General features: G+C 49.9%; 5 pseudogenes; 2 read left to right on the forward strand and 3 right to left on the reverse strand.

Annotated features, from left to right (window-relative positions):
- Positions 1 to 6,691: 6,691 nt before the first annotated feature.
- LOC143958487 (5S ribosomal RNA) lies at positions 6,692 to 6,810 on the reverse strand (annotated as a pseudogene).
- A 322-nt stretch (positions 6,811 to 7,132) lies between these two features.
- On the reverse strand, positions 7,133 to 7,251 carry LOC143958403 (5S ribosomal RNA; annotated as a pseudogene).
- Positions 7,252 to 10,806: 3,555 nt separating this feature from the next.
- On the reverse strand, positions 10,807 to 10,925 carry LOC143958761 (5S ribosomal RNA; annotated as a pseudogene).
- Positions 10,926 to 14,878: 3,953 nt separating this feature from the next.
- LOC143958832 (5S ribosomal RNA) lies at positions 14,879 to 14,997 on the forward strand (annotated as a pseudogene).
- A 159-nt stretch (positions 14,998 to 15,156) lies between these two features.
- LOC143958459 (5S ribosomal RNA) lies at positions 15,157 to 15,275 on the forward strand (annotated as a pseudogene).
- The last annotated feature ends 1,981 nt before the right edge of the window (positions 15,276 to 17,256 follow it).

Consider the following 17,256-nt stretch of genomic DNA (forward strand, 5'->3'; position numbering starts at 1 on the left):
TCGTTCGTAGCCGACACGTCACGTTTGACCCCTGCGATTTCATGTCGCAAGGTCGTTTCAATCCTGGCTGCCATACAGCTAAAGTCTGCTTTAGTGGGAAGGTTTTGGAGTAAAGCTAGGATGGCCTTGTCCCCCAATAATGCCGGTGCTGGTGGCAGCGGTGGGTCCCCCTGTGTGTCTGAGGCGAGAGCAGCCTGGCCATTCGGTCCTGGGATGAGGCTTCCACTGCGGGAGGGTCTCTGGGACAGTTGGGAGTTGTGAGGGAACCAGGGTGGCAGGCCGCTATGGTCCGGGCTGTCAAGCGAGGCCATGGACAGTGAGCGGGGGAGACACGGGGACAAGTCACTAGGCGAGGAGAACGGGGGCATGTCGTGTCCCTACATAGCAGTCTGCTCACCTTCCCTCTGTGCCGCATGTCCTGGAGCGCCGGAGGCCGCGGGCGCCATCTTGGCTGGATCCGGCGTGGAGGCCGGAGGCTGCAGCGGGACCAAGTACCTGTCCATGGCAGCAGCGGCGGACCCCGCTCGGCTGGCTGTGTTCCGCCGATGCGCGGGGATGTCGGCGATGCCGAAATATGCGACCAGACTGTGGTAAAGGGGTGCGGAGGGGTCACGGACCAGGAGCTCCGGAAAAGAGCGTCCTCACTCCTTCATGCCTAGGCCACGCCCCCCCCCTGGTTAGTGTCTTGATTGGGAGATCGCCTGGGAATACTGGATGCCGTAGGCTTCTTTTTATGTTGTTGGCTTTGACCTGTTTTTTTTAGCTTGTTTCCCAAGGTGACCATCTTGGCCTTTGTCAAGAGGCTTCAGAGTGCCCAAAGAGAGTGCCTACGGCCAAATCACCTATATAGTATCTTATATATAATAACTAAAAATATTATTTATTATTATAGATATAGATATATAGTATAGTGATTTGGCCGTAGGCACTCTCTTTGGGCACTCTGAAGCCTCTTGACAAAGGCCAAGATGGTCACCTTGGGAAACAAGCTAAAAAAAACAGGTCAAAGCCAACAACATAAAAAGAAGCCTACGGCATCCAGTATTCCCAGGCGATCTCCCAATCAAGACACTAACCAGACCAGATCCTTCTATGGCACCTGGTCTTCCCAGGGAGTCTCCCATCCAGGTACTAACCAGGCCTGACGCTGCTTAGCCTCTGAAATCAGACGAGATCGGGTGCTTTCAGGTTGATGTGGCCGTAAGCGTTCTCTTCAAGACACGCCCAACCCTTTTGACAAACGCCAAGATGCTCACCTTGAGAAACAAGCAAAAAAAAACAGGTCAAAGCCAACAACATAAAAAGAAGCCTATGGGCTTACAGCGGACCTTAAAAGATGGGACCCACTAGCTCTGTCATGGTTCGGACGCTGTAATGTGTTGAAGATGAACGCGATGCCACGACTTCTGTATCTACTACAAGCCTTACCTATCAAAATACCCCAGACTTTCTTTCATGCGGTTCGCTCAATCTTTATCAAGTTCCTCTGGCGCGGAAAACATATGCGTATTGGTAGGGCAATGCTATTGCGACCGAAATTGCGGGGAGGTATTGGCTTCCCAGACCCTGCTCTATATTACACAGCGACGCACATGACACCGGTGGTTGACTGGTGCCGGTGTTCTGCCATATACTGTCCGGCCATGATATAGTGTCCGCGCCGTACTGCGAAGCAGACGAAGCTTCAGAAAATCTCCGAAGCTGAACGGCGCCTGCGCGGTGAGTGGAGGTGGTAGCCCCACCATCCAAGCGGACATAGGGTTGTGAATATTAGAGGGCCCCTCGCAGGCGAGCTTCGCTCGCCACGCTTCGGGCTCGGCCTCACTGCGCTCGGCTCTTTTATATTCTTACTCTATGTCCACTTGGATAGTGGGGATAGAACCTGGACTCAGTGCGCAGGCGCCGTTCATGCTCGGCAATTTTCGGAATCTGTGCTGCTGTGTACTGCGCATGCGCAGTACACAGCGGACACTATCCGATGGGGGACCATATGTGATAAGACACCGGCATGGGGAACTGAAGCTATGGGTCAAGCTAGAGCAGGAGATGGCGCGGGTTCCACTGGCTCGTCTGCCTTGGGCGGGGAGGCCATTGGAGCCCTGTGTGACTACTCACCCGTTAATTGGCCCCTCGCTCGCCGAGATGGATAGTTTTTTTTCACCTTTCCCACCTGACTAACTTCCCTTCTCCTATGACCCCAATTATTGGACATCCTAGATTCCCTCCGGGCCTGTCTGACCAGGCCTTTACCAGGCAAGCCCCGAAAGGGCTTCTGAGAGCAGCCCTATTTCTTGGACCCACGGGCTTGATTCCCACGGGGACCATACTGCTAGAGCAAGTACCTGTTGCATTGCATAGCTGGAGAGCTAGACAGCTAATCCATTTCCTCGGATCACTACCTAACCATTCGTTCTTCTCTAGACAATTCCACCCCTTCGAGGAACTTTGCCTGGATGATGGCCCAATTCGTGGTTCCCTCTCTAGGTCCTACCAAATCCTGACAGACGCACAATCCTCCACGGATCCACCCTTCCTAGCTAAATGGAAAAGGGACTTACAAACTACATTCTCCAAACCACAGAAGGACAGAATACTCTTTTTCGCTCATAAGTCGTCACTCTGCAGTAAATATCAGGAGATCTCATATAAGCTGATCACACGCTGGTATCGTACACCGGTGGTGTTGGCCAAAATATTCCCCGGTCAATCTGACCGCTGCTGTCGCTGTGGACCAAATGTGGCACCATTCTCCACATTTTCTGGGAATGCCCTAAATTACAAACATTCTGGCAGCCTGTCCTGAGACTCATCCACAAGTTCACAGACATTTCCTTAGCCAATGATCCCGCAGCAGTTCTTCTCAATCTAACTCCTATGTCGAGAAAGCGTTATCATAAGTCCTTACTTAACCACTTGGGATCCGCGCTATTGCAAAATGACGGCAATAGCGCGGACCCACATTTTCGGGACTACGTCTATTGACGTAGTCCCGGTTACGAGCGGCCTGCGCGCCCCCTGAGGGGCGCGCGCGGCGCGCTCTGTGATCGGCGAGTCCGTGAGACTCGCCTGATCACCGATCCGTGTAAGGGGTCGATCCCGACCCCTTATCACGTGATCAGCTGTCAGCCAATGACAGCTGATCATGTGATAAAACGGAGCCGGTAATCGGCTAGTATTCCTCCTCGCGCTGACAGCGCGAGGAGAAAAAAAAAAAGCCGATCGCCGGCGGCCGTGTTCGGGACATCAGTCCCGATCACGGCCAGCAATATAAAAGGACACCTGCCCCCTGCCAGTGCCCACCTGCCACCCGCAGTGCCATCCTGAATAAAGTAAGTGCCCCCCTGTCAGTGCCACCCAGCAGTGCCCATAGTGCCCACAGTGCCACCCAGCAGTGCCCACAGTGCCACCCACAGTGCCACCCAGCAGTGCCACCCACAGTGCCACCCAAAATCTGCCTCAGGTGCTGCACCCCAGTGCCGCCCATCAGTGCCCAGCAGTGCCGCCCATCAGTGCCCAGCAGTGCCGCCCATCAGTGCCCAGCAGTGCCACCTATCAGAGCCACCTATCAGTGCCACCTATCAGTGCCCATCAGTCCCATCTATCTGTGGTACCTATCAGTGCCCATCCGTGCCACCCATCCGTGCCACTTATCCGTGCCACCCATCCGTGCCATCTTATCTGTGCCCATCTTTGCCCATCAGTGCCGCCTTATCTGTGCCCATCGGTGCCGCCTTATCTGTGCCTATTAGTGCCGCCTTAACTATGCCTATCAGTGCCCACCAGTGCAGCCCATCAGTGCCCACCAATGCAGCCCATCAGTGCCCACCAATGCAGCCCATCAGTGCCCACCAATGCAGCCTATCAGTGCCGCCTAATCAGCGCACTTCAATGAAGGAGAAAAATGACCCGTTTGCAAAATTTTATAACAAACTATTAAAACATGATTTTTTTTTTTTTTTTTTTGCATCTTTTTTTGTTTGTTTAGCAAAAAATAAAACTCCGAGCTGTGACTAAATACCACCAAAAGAAAGCTCTATTTGTGGGAAAAAAATGATAAAAATTTCATTTGGGTACAGTGTTGTATGACCGCGCAATTGTCACTCAAAGTGCATCAGCGCTGAAAGCTGAAAATTGGTCTGGGACTGAGGGGGGTTTAAGTGCCCAGTAAGCAAGTGGTTAAACATCTCCTCAATGCAGCTTGGGCCTGCATCCCAAGTCAGTGGAAAGAGCAATCTGCTCCAATGGTGACCCAGTGGTTCGCAAGGGTAAATGATATTGAACGAATGGAAGACCTGACTGCCACAATGAGGGATAAAACGGAGGAGCAGGGGAACAGATGGTTCTACTGGACCCAGTTTCGCTTTTCGGAAGAATACCTCCGCGAGACATAGTAAGCTCATGGTGATCGTTGGAGATCGCTGTTCCAAACGTTGGACAGCTGATGAGCTGGTGAGCCGAGGGCGTCTCTTGCTCCCTGGGAGGGGACCCCATCCTATCCACTCTACCCACGACACCCCCTTACCCCTTCTTTTCCTTTTCTGCCATTTCCTTCCCCAATCTTCTCTTTCCCCTTCTCCCTCCTTTCAGTTCTACTATTTCCCTTCTTAACTCAAAAAAGGGAAAAGAAAATGGTATGTTCCGACCCCATTTGACTACTACACAATACTCTTCCCCTATCTATGGATATCTAAACTCTTCGAGGGTAGCAGGGCTAGTATCAATAATATTTTAAGTGGTAGAGGATCCAGTGGCGGAATTATCAGGGTCGCAACAGTCGCAGTTGCGACTGGGCCCTGGAATTCCATCACTGTGGGGGGGCCCCGGCGTGGTTGCTATTCACAGGGCTGTGAGTGGAGAGCGTGTCTCATGTAAACAGCAGCACAGAGACACCGGGACTTGGGAGTGAAGTTTCGTCCGCTCTCGCAAAGCACACAGCTGATCCTGCTCCCCCTTCGGCCCCCCTCCCCTCCTCTCTCGTGTGTTCTCTGCTCTCTGCGGGCATTCAGGTGTGAAGCGAACAAGCTCACATTTCCCGCAGAGAACACAGGAGAGAGGAGAGGAGAGGAGGGGAGGGGGGGGGCGAAGGGGGAGCAGGATCAGCTGTGTGCTTTGCGAGAGCGGACGAAACTTCACTCCCAAGTCCCGGTGTCTCTGTGCTGCTGTTTACATGAGACACGCTCTCCACTCACAGCCATGCTGACCCCTCTCCAGTGTGTGTGTGTAGACTCAGGAAGATCCCGCCGTCCATCAACATCATAGAGCTGCTGATCGCTGCCTCCCCCCAGGTGGGGGGGGGGGGGTACAGAGATCTGCTGGGGGCCAAGGTGCACAGCAGAGTCCAGCAAGGTACAGAGAAACCTCTTTAAGGGGGGTGACTGTCTAGGGACCCTAAAGTAAGGGGGGGTATCTGGGGATCCTGATGTCCAGTACCACCGCCACCCCTCCTCCAGTACCACCACCCCCGTGCCACCCACCTCCAGGACCACCACCCCCGTGCCACCCACCTCCAGTACCACCGCCACCCCCTCTCCAGTACCACCACCATGCCACCCACCTCCAGTACCACCGCCACCCCTCTCCAGGACCACCATGCCTCTCTAGTACCACCACCCACCTCCAGAACCACCATGCCGCTCCAGTACCATTGCCACCCACCTCCAGTACCACCGCCACCCCTCTCCAGTACCGCCACCCCTCTCCAGGACCACCATGCCTCTCCAGTACCACCACCCACCTCCAGAACCACCATGCCGCTCCAGTACCATCGCCACCCACCTCCAGTACCACCGCCACCCCTCTCCAGGACCACCATGCCTCTCTAGTACCACCACCCACCTCCAGAACCACCATGCCGCTCCAGTACCATTGCCACCCACCTCCAGTACCACCGCCACCCCTCTCCAGTACCGCCACCCCTCTCCAGGACCACCATGCCTCTCCAGTACCACCACCCACCTCCAGAACCACCATGCCGCTCCAGTACCATCGCCACCCACCTCCAGTACCACCGCCACCCCTCTCCAGTACCGCCACCCCTCTCCAGGACCGCCACCCCTCTCCAGTACCACCACCCCCCCTTCAGTACCACCACTGCCACCCACCTCCAGTCCCACCGCCACCCACCTCCAGTACCACCGCCACCCCTCTCCAGGACCACCATCCCCCTCCAGTACCACCACCACCCCTCTCCGGGACCACTATTCCCTCCAGTACCACTACCACCCACCTCCAGTACCACCACCACCCCTCTCCAGGACCACCATCCCCCTCCAGTACCACCACCGCCACCCACCTCCAGTACCACCACCCCTCTCCACGGCCACCACTGCACTGGTGACACAAGTTCCACTCGGGACACAGGCTGCACAGAAATGTTTTACTTTGTTGTACAGTGGAAAAAAAATATAGTATCAAAATCATGCTTTTCGGGGGGGGGCCCTTCCTGATTTCTTGCACCGGGGCCCTGAGGTTTCTAGTTACGCCTCTGAGAGGATCCCAACGAGATGGAGCTTTAATCTCATCTTGATATGACCGCAAAGCTGTACACGTGCTATTCTCCTCAGACTTCTTACCATTGGCTCTGATATCCATGCAATATGATCATTTGTTTGTAACTATTTGTATCACACATTCTGTGAAGTTGCCTTTGCATTGTATGTCGCATACTACTAAATAAAAAAAAAAAAACAGAAGCCTATGGCACCTGGTATTCCCAGGCGGTCTCCCATCCAGGTACTAACCAGGCCCGACACTGTTTAGCATCCGAGATCAGACGAGATTCGGCGCTTTCAGGGTGATGGGGCCGTAGGTGATCTCTTCGGGCACTCTCAACCCTCTTGACAAATGCCAAGATGGTCACCTTGGGAAACAAGTGAAAAAAAAAACAGGTCAATGTCAACAACATAAAAAGAAGAATACGGCACCTGGTATTCCAACGCCATCTCCCATCCAGGTACTAACTAGGCCCAACCCTTCTTAGCCTCAGAGAAGAGAAGAGATAGGGCTCTTTCAGGATGATGCTGCTGTAAGCGATCTCTTTGGGCACTCTCATCCCTCTTGACAAATGCCAAGATGGTCACCTTGGGAAACAAGCAAAAAAAAAAAACGAATCAACGCCAACAACATAAAAAGAAGCCTACAATAACTGGTAATCCCAGGTGGTCTCCCATCCAGGTACTAACCAGGCCCGACTCTTCTTAGCCTCCAAGATCAGACGAGATTGGGTGCTTTCAGAGTGATGTGGCCATAGGCAATCTCTTCAGGCACTCTCAACCCTCTTGACAAACACCAAGATGGTCACTTTGGGAAATAAGCGGAAAAAAAACAGGTCAACGCCAACAACATAAAAAGAAGCCTACAATAACTGGTAATCCCAGGTGGTCTCCCATTCAGGTACTAACAAGGCCCGACTCTATTAGCCTCCAACATCAAACGAGATCGGGTGATTTCAGGGTGATGTGCCCGTAGGCAATCTCTTCAGGCACTTTCAACCCTCTTGACAAACGCCAAGATGGTCACCTTGGGAAACAAGCAAAAAAATATAAATAAGTCGGAAGCTAGAGACAATACGGCCCGAGTCCTCAATTTAATCCATGCGGCGCATGTACAGGGAAGGCCCTTGCTTATGTTGTCAACGGACGCGGAGAAGGCCTTTGACAGGGTGGCCTGGCACTTTATGCAGGCCACCCTGGAACATATAGGTCTTGGCCCCAACATGATGAGCTGGGTAATGCCGCATTACTCCACGCCGTCGGCAGCTTTACGGGTGACCGAGTGGTGCTCGGACTCTTTCCCCATCACTAATGGGACGAGGCAGGGGTGCCCTCTGTCTCCCCTAATTTTAATTCTGACACTGGAACCACTTATGTGTCACGTTCGGAATGACCCGAATATTACTGGCATATCCAAACCCTCGGCACACCACAAAATTGCGGCGTACGCTGACGATCTAATTTTTTCGTCTCCAATCCACACATTTTGCTTCCCAAAATACTTGCGTCTCTACAGCGACACGGCAGCCTATCAAACTATAAAAACAATTGCGCCAAGTCGGCTGTATTGAATATATCGGTCCCGGATGGTGAGGCCAAGAGGCTCCAGTCTGCTTTTCCATTCTACTGGGCTGAAAAATCTATACGTTAACTGGGCGTTGACATCGCAGCGGATTTAGCGCAATTGTACCTGCTTAATTTTGTCCCTCTCCTGGATAGACTGAAATCTGATTTGGGAAACTGGCATGCTTTAACACTGACCTGGTTCGGGCGCTGTAATGCATTCAAAATGATGGCCCTCCCTCGGATCTTATACATGTTCCAGATATTACCGATCCGGTTACCCCCAATTTTTTTCAGACAACTGCAGGTGCTGCTCCGGGACTTTATTTGGGAGCGCAAACCGCCCAGAGCCCGTTTGCAATTGCTTGCCAGACCAAAGGACAAGGGGGGTCTGGGTCTCCCAGATCTCAGACAATACTACAGAGTGGCTCTGCTAGCGAGAGTCGTTGATTGGCATTGTAATGGCCCACACAAGCAGTGGGTGGAGATGGAGATTGAGGATGGTTCCATTCCCCTATTGACCTCCCCGTGGCTCCTGTCCTCCCTACCAAAAGACCTCAGAGGTCACCCCGTAGTGGGAGCTACGTTGGCTGTTGTGCGGAGGTTGTTCCGCTGCACACACATTGCTCCCCTGCCATCACCAATGACTCCGGTTATAGGTAATCCAGACTTCCCACCGGGACTTACCAACAAGAAACTGCGACAGTTGACAGTGGTGGGGAAACAGCGTCTGGGAGAGGTGTGGCCCACGGGAGGGCTCCCGACCACGCAAACTGTCGCCGAGCTTTCTGACCCTCCGCTTGACTTGTTTAGTGCTTATCAACTTCGTCACTTTTTTCTGGCCATACAAAGGGCCCCCTACACTCCTAGAGACCTGACACCCTATAAATCCATCTGTCACAAAAGGGAACCTGTGCGACACACCCTCTCCCTCCTGTACAACCTATTGAGTAGTCAGGAGGAGGAGTCGACCCCCACCATTTATCCACAAATGGGAGAGGGACTTAGGCATCACATTTACCCCACAACAGATAGGGAAGATCCTGACCTTAGTACATAAAGCTTCCATCGCAAACCAATATCAACATACAAGATAGTCTCACGCTGGTATAGAGTCCCATACCTTCTGAATAAAATGGATAGATCGATCCCGGATGTTTGTTGGAGGTGAAATTCAGATATGGGGACCATGGGACACCTTTTCTGGGCATGCCCGACCTTGAGGAACTTTTGGGTTCCCAGTAGCGTGCCTTCTACACTTGACCAAACAGCCTGTTCGAAAATACAAAAAAACCCTCACGATGCAACTCCTGAATGCCGCCCGGGCCTGCATTCCCGCACTGTGGAGGCAGCCTCAGCCCCCATCCAAGGTGCTGTGGTATTCCAAAGTCAATCATATTCTCCGGATGGAAGAATTGACCGCCACCCTTCACAACACTGAAGAGGCATTTAGTGTTACATGGAGGCCCTGGAGGTATTTTACTGGTACTCGAGACTACATTCGGGAGGTGAGCAGTGCCTCCGTCCCAGAAAACGACTGAACATCTAACGTTTACCTACGTAGGCCATGTCTGCCCTGGGTGGCATTCCCCCCCTCCCTTTTTGTCTTTATTTTTCTTTTTTTCCCCGCCGCCATCCCCCCACCTCCTCTCTCTCCGTCTTTGCACTCTCTTCTTCCCCCGTCCTCCCTTTTAACTATGCCTTGTCTCCTTACTAGCCTTCAGGACCCAGAAGAACCCCAGGGTTCTGGACATGACCGGCTCATATTTTACTCTGGTTCACGTAGGTCATGATAAGCTGGCTCGCTGTGGTCCCAGTTGTTCTCCATGATTACATTTGTCCGAACGGAGCTGCACTAGTTATACTGTACTACATGTCGGAGGTGGGGTTTCTCTATATTCTGCATGAAACTGTAGGACTCCCCTCTGAGAACCCAGAGTTATTTGGCTGCCTATTTTTTGTTAGCATGTAATTGTGACCCTGGGTCATGCTGTATGGTTGACTGTTATATTTATGTTGTTCTACTTAATAAAAGAATAATAAAAATAAAAAAAATAAGTCAATGCCAACAGCTTAAAAACTAAAGCCTATGGCATCGAGAAATCCCAGGCGGTCTCCCATCCAGGTACTAACCATGTCCCAACCCTGCTTAGCCTCTGAGATCAAATGCACGCTCAACCCTCTTGACAAACGCCAAGATGGTCACCTTGGGAAACAAACAAAAAAAACAAGTCAACGCCAACAACATAAAAAGAAGCCTGCGGCATCTGGAAAACCCAGGCGGTCTCCCATCCAGGTACAAACCAGGCCCAACCCTGCTTAGCCTCTGAGACCAAACGAGATTGGGCGCTTTCAGGGTGTTGTGCCCGTAGGCAATTTCTTTGTGCACTCTCAACCCTCTTGACAAATGCCAAGATGGTCACCTTGGGAAACAAGGGAAAAAAAACAGGTCAAAGCCAACAACATAAAAAGAATCCTACGGCATCCGGTATTCCCAGGCGTTCTCCCAATCAAGACACTAACCAGACCAGATCCTTCTATGTCACCTGGTCTTTCCAGGCAGTCTCCCACCCAGGTACTAACCAGTCCTGATGCTCCTAAGCCTCTGAAATCAGACGAGATCGGGTGCTTTCAGGGTGATGTGGCCGTAAGTGTTCTCTTCAAGACACGCCCAACCCTCTTGACAAACGCCAAGATGGTCGCCTTGAGAAACAAGCGAAAAAAACAGTTCAAAGCCAACAACAAAAAAAGAAGCCTATGGCACCTGGTATTTCCAGGCGGTCTCCCATCCAGGTACTAACCAGGCCCGACACTGTTTAGCCTCTGAGATCAGATGAGATTGGGCGCTTTCAGGGTGATGGGCCCGTAGGTGATCTCTTTGGGCACTCTCAACCCTCTTGTTAAGCGCCAAGATGGTCACCTTGGGAAACAAGCGAAAATAAACAGGTAAACGCCAACAACATAAAAAGAAGCCTACGGCACCTGGTATTCACAGATGGTCTCCCATACAGGTATTAACCAGGCCGTACACTGCTAGGCCTCCGAGATCAGATGAGATTGTGCGCTTTCAGGGTGATGTGGCCATAGGTGTTCTATTTAGACACTCTCAACCCTCTTGACAAATACCAAGATGGTTATCTTGGGAAACAAGTGAAAAAAAAAGGTCAACGTCAACAACATAGACCCTGGCGGTCTCCCATCTGACCCAGACCCTGCTTAGCCTCTGAGATCGGGCGCTTTCAGGGTGATGTGACCTCAGGCGAACACTTTGGGACATACTCAAAACTCTTGACTGATGCTAAAATGGTCACCTTGGGAAACAAGCGAAAGAAAAACAGGTCAAAGTCAACAATATAAAAAGATTCCTACGGCACCTTTAATTAGGTACTATCCAGGCCGGACCCTGCTTAGCCTCTGAGATCAGATGAGTTTCCAACTCCTTCAACTAATCCCAGGAGACAATACTTCGCCCCCATCCTGGTGGAGGTTCCAACCACCCGATCAATGGTTCCTGTCACCTCTGTCCAGTAGCGGATCAACTTCGGGCATCTCCAAAACATGTGCATCATGTCTCCCCCCATGTTCCCGCACCGGGGGCAACTTGCGTCCGGCCGTTCGGCAAAACTGAAAAAGTTTACGAGGAGCATAATAGGTTCTATATAATAAGAACAGATGTGACATCCTGTGTGAGGAGAGCCACAATTCACCACAGGCAGGATTCCTGTGGCCAATTATAGCTCAGGGGGGTTTAGTACACACCCCACACTATATAAGGCCGCCAGCACGGCGGCCTTGTATAGTGTGTTGCGGTGGTCAGGGAAAGAGGACGATAGGCAGGGACAGTGTCTTTACTGCTTGGGAACCTAGCACTGTTACAGTGGGTGTTATGTGCCTCCTGCACAGTACACACCTGAAGCTACCCTTTATTACTGGTGTTCAATTTCTGCAATACATGCATCTGCAGTGCAGAAGTTAGAGTCGGTGTTGTGTGCCTCCTGCACAGTATACACCTTATTGCTGGTGTTCTGTTTCTGTAATACAGGAACCTAGCACTGTTACAGTGCTAGGGTGTACAGAGAAGCTGGTATATATAGAAGACTACAGCATACAGAAGAAAGGCTAGTGAATACAGAATACAGGTTTCGTGTATGTAGATAGGCTTGAGTATACAGAGATGCTAGAGTAAACAGTGAGGCTGGGGTACACAGAGAGGCTAGTTTAAAGACAAATACAAAGATGTTAGTGTATATAGAGAGGTTAGTGTATAGAGAGAGTCGAGTGTATACAGAAAGGACAGTGCATATAGAGAAGCTAGTGTATACAGAAAGGGTATACATGAAAGCTGACATTCTATACAGAAGACTGGGTAGTGTATACAGAGAGTCTAGTGGGTACAGAAGACAGGCTGGTGTATTCTAGCTAGTTTTTACAGTCTAGTGTATACAGAAGACAGGCTGTGGTATACAGAGAGTTTAGTGTATTCAGAGAGTCTAGTGTATACAGTCGGCGAGTGTATACATAAGACTGGCTAGTTTACACAGTGTTTACAGAGATGCAAGGGTGTACAGAGAAGCTGGTATATATAGAAGACTACAGCATACAGAAGAAAGGCTAGTTAATACACAATACAGAAGACTCGTGTATGTAGATAGGCTTGAGTATACAGAGATGCTAGAGTAAACAGTGAGGCTGGGGTACACAGAGAGGCTAATTTAAAGAGAGGCTAGTATATACAAAGATGTTAGTGTATATAGAGAGGTTAATGTATAGAGAGGGTCGAGAGTATACAGAAAGGACAGTGCATATAGAGAAACTAGTGTATACAGAAGACAGGCTTGGGTATACATCAAAGCTGACAGTGTATACAGAAGACTGGGTAGTGCATACAGAGAGTCTATTGGGTAAAGAAGACAGGCTGGTGTATTCTAGCTAGTTTTTACAGTCTAATGTATACAGAAGACAGGCTGTGGTATACTGAGGGTTTAGTGTATTCAGAGAGTCTAGTGTACAGAAATGCAAGGGTGTACAGAGAAGCGAGAAGCTAGTATATATAAGGCTAGTGAATACAGGCTAGTGAATACAGAATACAGACTCGTGTATGCAGATAGGCTTGAGTATACAGAGATGCTAGAGTAAACAATGAGGCTGGGGTACACAGAGAGGCTAATTTAAAGAGAGGCTAGTATATACAAAGATGTTAGTGTATATAGAGAGGTTAGTGTATAGAGAGAGTCGCGTGTATACAGATAGGACAGTGCATATAGAGAGACTAGTGTATACAGAAGACAGGCTTGGGTATACATCCAAGCTGACAGTGTATACAGAAGACTGGGTAGTGTATACAGAGATTCTAGTGGGTACAGAAGACAGGCTGGTGTATTCTAGCTAGTGTTTACAGTCTAGTGTATACAGAAGACAGGCTGTGGTATACAGAGGGTTTAGTGTATTACAGAGATGCAAGGGTGTACAGAGAAGCTAGTATATATAGAAGACTACAGCATACAGAAGAAAGGCTAGTGAATACAGAATAAAGGCTGGCTTCTACGGAGAGGCTACCACTACGGAGATGCAGAACACTATCTAGGGTATATAGAGAGGCTAGATTATACAGAGAGGCTAGTGCATAGAGTGAAGCTATTGTATATAGAAGCCTGGTTAGTGTATACAGAGAAGCTAGTGTGTACAGAAGAAAGGCTAGACAGGCTATAAAGAGAGACAAGTTTTTACAGAAGACAGTTTGGGGTATACAGAGATGCTAGTTTATACAGAGAGACTAATGTATACAGAAGACAGGCTAGAGCATACAGAGGACAGAAGACGGGCTAGTGTATTCAGAACATAGGCTAGTGTATATCGAAGACAGGCTATTGTATGCAGAAGACCGGCTAGTGTAAACATGCTGGTGTATATAGAGAAGCTAGTGAATTTAGAGGGTAGGCTAAGTGATAACAGAAGACAATCTGGGCTATACAGAGACATTTCATCATTTCATCTAGCTCACATCTCTAATGGATTTTGTCTCATTGCCATGTTATGCCTTTTCATTCTTATGCTAAATATAGATCACTACACGATTTTAATCATCCACATCAAGCATGCAATAAAACTATCATACATCAAAATAAACCATGTACTCTTTTGCTCTATTTTGCATATTTGTACCGGGACTGTGAGTATGTGACATAGAGTAAGAATATAAAAGAATATAAAAGAGCCGAGCGCAGCGAGGCCAAGCCCGAAGCTCGCCTGCGAGGGGCCCTCTAATATGCACAACCCTATGTCCACTTGGATGGTGGGGCTACCACCTCCACTCACCGCGCATGAAAATCTCCGAAGCTTCGTCTGCTCCGTACTGCGCATGCGCAGTACGGCGCAGACACTATATCATGGCCGGACAGTATATGGCAGAACACCGGCACCAGTCAGCCACCGGTGTCATGTGCGTCTCTGTGTAATATAGAGCAGGGTCCGGGAAGCCAATACCTCCCCGCAATTTCGGTCGCAATAGCATTGCCCTACCAATACGCATATGTTTTCCGCGCCAGAGGAACTTGATAAAGATTGAGCGAACCGCATGAAAGAAAGTCTGGGGTATTTTGATAGGTAAGGCTTGTAGTAGATACAGAAGTCGTGGCATTGCGTTCATCTTCAACACATTACAGCGTCCGAACCATGACAGAGCTAGTGGGTCCCATCTTTTAGGGTCCGCTGTAAGCCCATAGGCTTCTTTTTATGTTGTTGGCTTTGACCTGTTTTTTTTGCTTGTTTCTCAAGGCGACCATCTTGGCGTTTGTCAAGAGGGTTGGGCGTGTCTTGAAGAGAAAGCTTACGGCCACATCAACCTGAAAGCACCCGATCTCATCTGATTTCAGAGGCTAAGCAGCGTCAGGCCTGGTTAGTACCTGGATGGGAGACTGCCTGGGAAGACCAGGTGCCATAGAAGGATCTGGTCTGGTTAGTGTCTTAATTGGGAGATCGCCTGGGAATACTGGATGCCGTAGGCTTCTTTTATGTTGTTGGCTTTGACCTGTTTTTTTTAGCTTGTTTCCCAAGGTGACCATCTTGGCCTTTGTCAAGAGGCTTCAGAGTGCCCAAAGTGAGTGCCTACGGCCAAATCACCCTGAAAGATCCCAATCTCATCTGATCTTGAAGGCTAAGCAGCGATGGGCCTGGTTAGTTCCTGGATGGGAGACAGCTTGGGAATACCAGGTGCCGTAGGCTTCTCATTATGTTGTCGGCGTTGACCTGTTTTATTTTCCCTTGTTTCCCAAGGTGACCATCTTGGCATGTGTCAAGAGGGTTGAGAGTGCACAAAGAAATTGCCTACGAGCACAACACCCTGAAAGCGCCCAATCTCGCTTGGTCTCAGAGGCTAAGCAGGGTTGGGCCTGGTTTGTACCTGGATGGGAGACCGCCTGGGTTTTCCAGATGCTGCAGGCTTCTTTTTATGTTGTTGGTGTTGACCTGTTTTTTTCGCTTGTTTCCCAAAGTGATCATCTTGGCATTTGTCAAGAGGGTTGAGAGTGCCTAAAGAGATCGCTTACAGCCACATCACCCTGAAAGCACCATATCTCTTCTGATCTCAGAGGCTAAGAAGGGTTGGGCCTAGTTAGTACTTGAATGGGAGACGGCCTTGGAATACCAGGTGCCGTATTCTTCTTTTTATGTTGTTGGCGTTGACCTGTTTTTTTTCGCTTGTTTCCCAGGGTGACTATATTGGCATTTTTCAAGAGGGATGAGAGTGCCCAAAGAGATTGCCTATGGGCACATCACCCTGAAAGCGCCCAATCTCCGCTGATCTCAGAGGCTAGAAAGGGCCGCGTCTTGTTAATACCTGGATGGGAGACCGCCTGGAAATACTAGGTGCGGTAGGCTTCTTTTTATGTTGTTGGTGTTGACTTGTTTTTTTTGTTTGTTTCCTAAGGTGACCATCTTGGCATTTGTCAAGAGGGTTGAGCGTGCCTGAAAAAATCTACTATGGCTGCATCACCCTGAAAGAGCCAAATCTCATTTGATCTCAGAGGCTAAGCAGGGTTGGGACCTGGTTAGTACCGGGATGGGAGACCGCCTGGGATTTCTCGATGCCATAGGCTTTTTTTTTAAGTTGTTGGCATTGACTTCTTTTTTTTTGTTGTTTTATTCTTTTATTAAGTATAAGTAGAACAACATAAATATAACAGTCAACCATACAGCATGACTCAGGGTCACAATTACATGGTAACAAAAAATAGGCAGCCAAATAACTCTGGGTTCTCAGAGGGGAGTCCTAGAGTTTCATGCAGAAAAGAGAGAAACCCCACCTCCGACATGTAGTACAGTATAACTAATGCAGCTCCGTTCGGACAAATGTAATCATGGAGAACAACTGGGACCACGGCGAGCCAGTTTATCATGACCTATGTGAACCAGAGTAAAATATGAGCCGGTCGGCTGACGGCCCTGAGGGACCAGGAAGACATCCCCACTGAACTACAATATTACTTCACGGCTAACGGGCACTCAGCTGCTTATGACATGGTCTGGGAGATGTTTAAACTGCATGCCCGCTCCCTCCTTTCCACGCGCATCAATAGAGTCAAAAGGTCATCTAAACTTATTCTGCAACAGGCTGCGGAACATCTACAGGTGCTGGAGGAGGCGTTCCATCGGGACCCTTCGCCCAACACCGCCAATAATCTTAGGATACAGACGCGACAGGTTTCCCAGTTGCACATTGAGAAAGCTAAGCAGCGCATCTTCTTTTGTAGGCAGAGGGTGTTTGAGTACGGTGAGCGATCGGGCAAACTACTTGCATACCTGGCCCATCTGGATGCGCATCCCCCTGTGGTAGTGTCGTTGTTAGATCCGCGGGGGAACGATATCACCGATCCGCAACTAGTGGCGGAGGAATTTGGGAAGTTCTACCGTGCACTTTACACCTCCCGGGTCACCCACTCTCCCCAAGACACCAGGGACTACCTGGCGGGAGTTGCATTTCCCAGACTGGCTGATGAACAGCTTGAACTGTTAGAAGCCCCTATTACTATAGAAGATATCTCTGTGGCTATCTCCTGCCTGGCAGCGTCCAAGGCCCCAGGATTAGATGGCTTACCACTTGAATTCTACGCCACTTACTCTGAAACCCTTATCCCTAAACTTTATGACTTATACAAATTTATCTTTGATACAGGTACCCTACCCCCCTCTATGAGAGAGGCCCAAA

The sequence above is a fragment of the Lithobates pipiens genome, unplaced genomic scaffold (assembly GCF_037356315.1).
Source record: "Lithobates pipiens isolate NorthernLeopardFrog02 unplaced genomic scaffold, aLitPip1_a1.2 Scaffold_61, whole genome shotgun sequence".
Taxonomy (NCBI): Eukaryota; Metazoa; Chordata; class Amphibia; order Anura; family Ranidae; genus Lithobates; species Lithobates pipiens.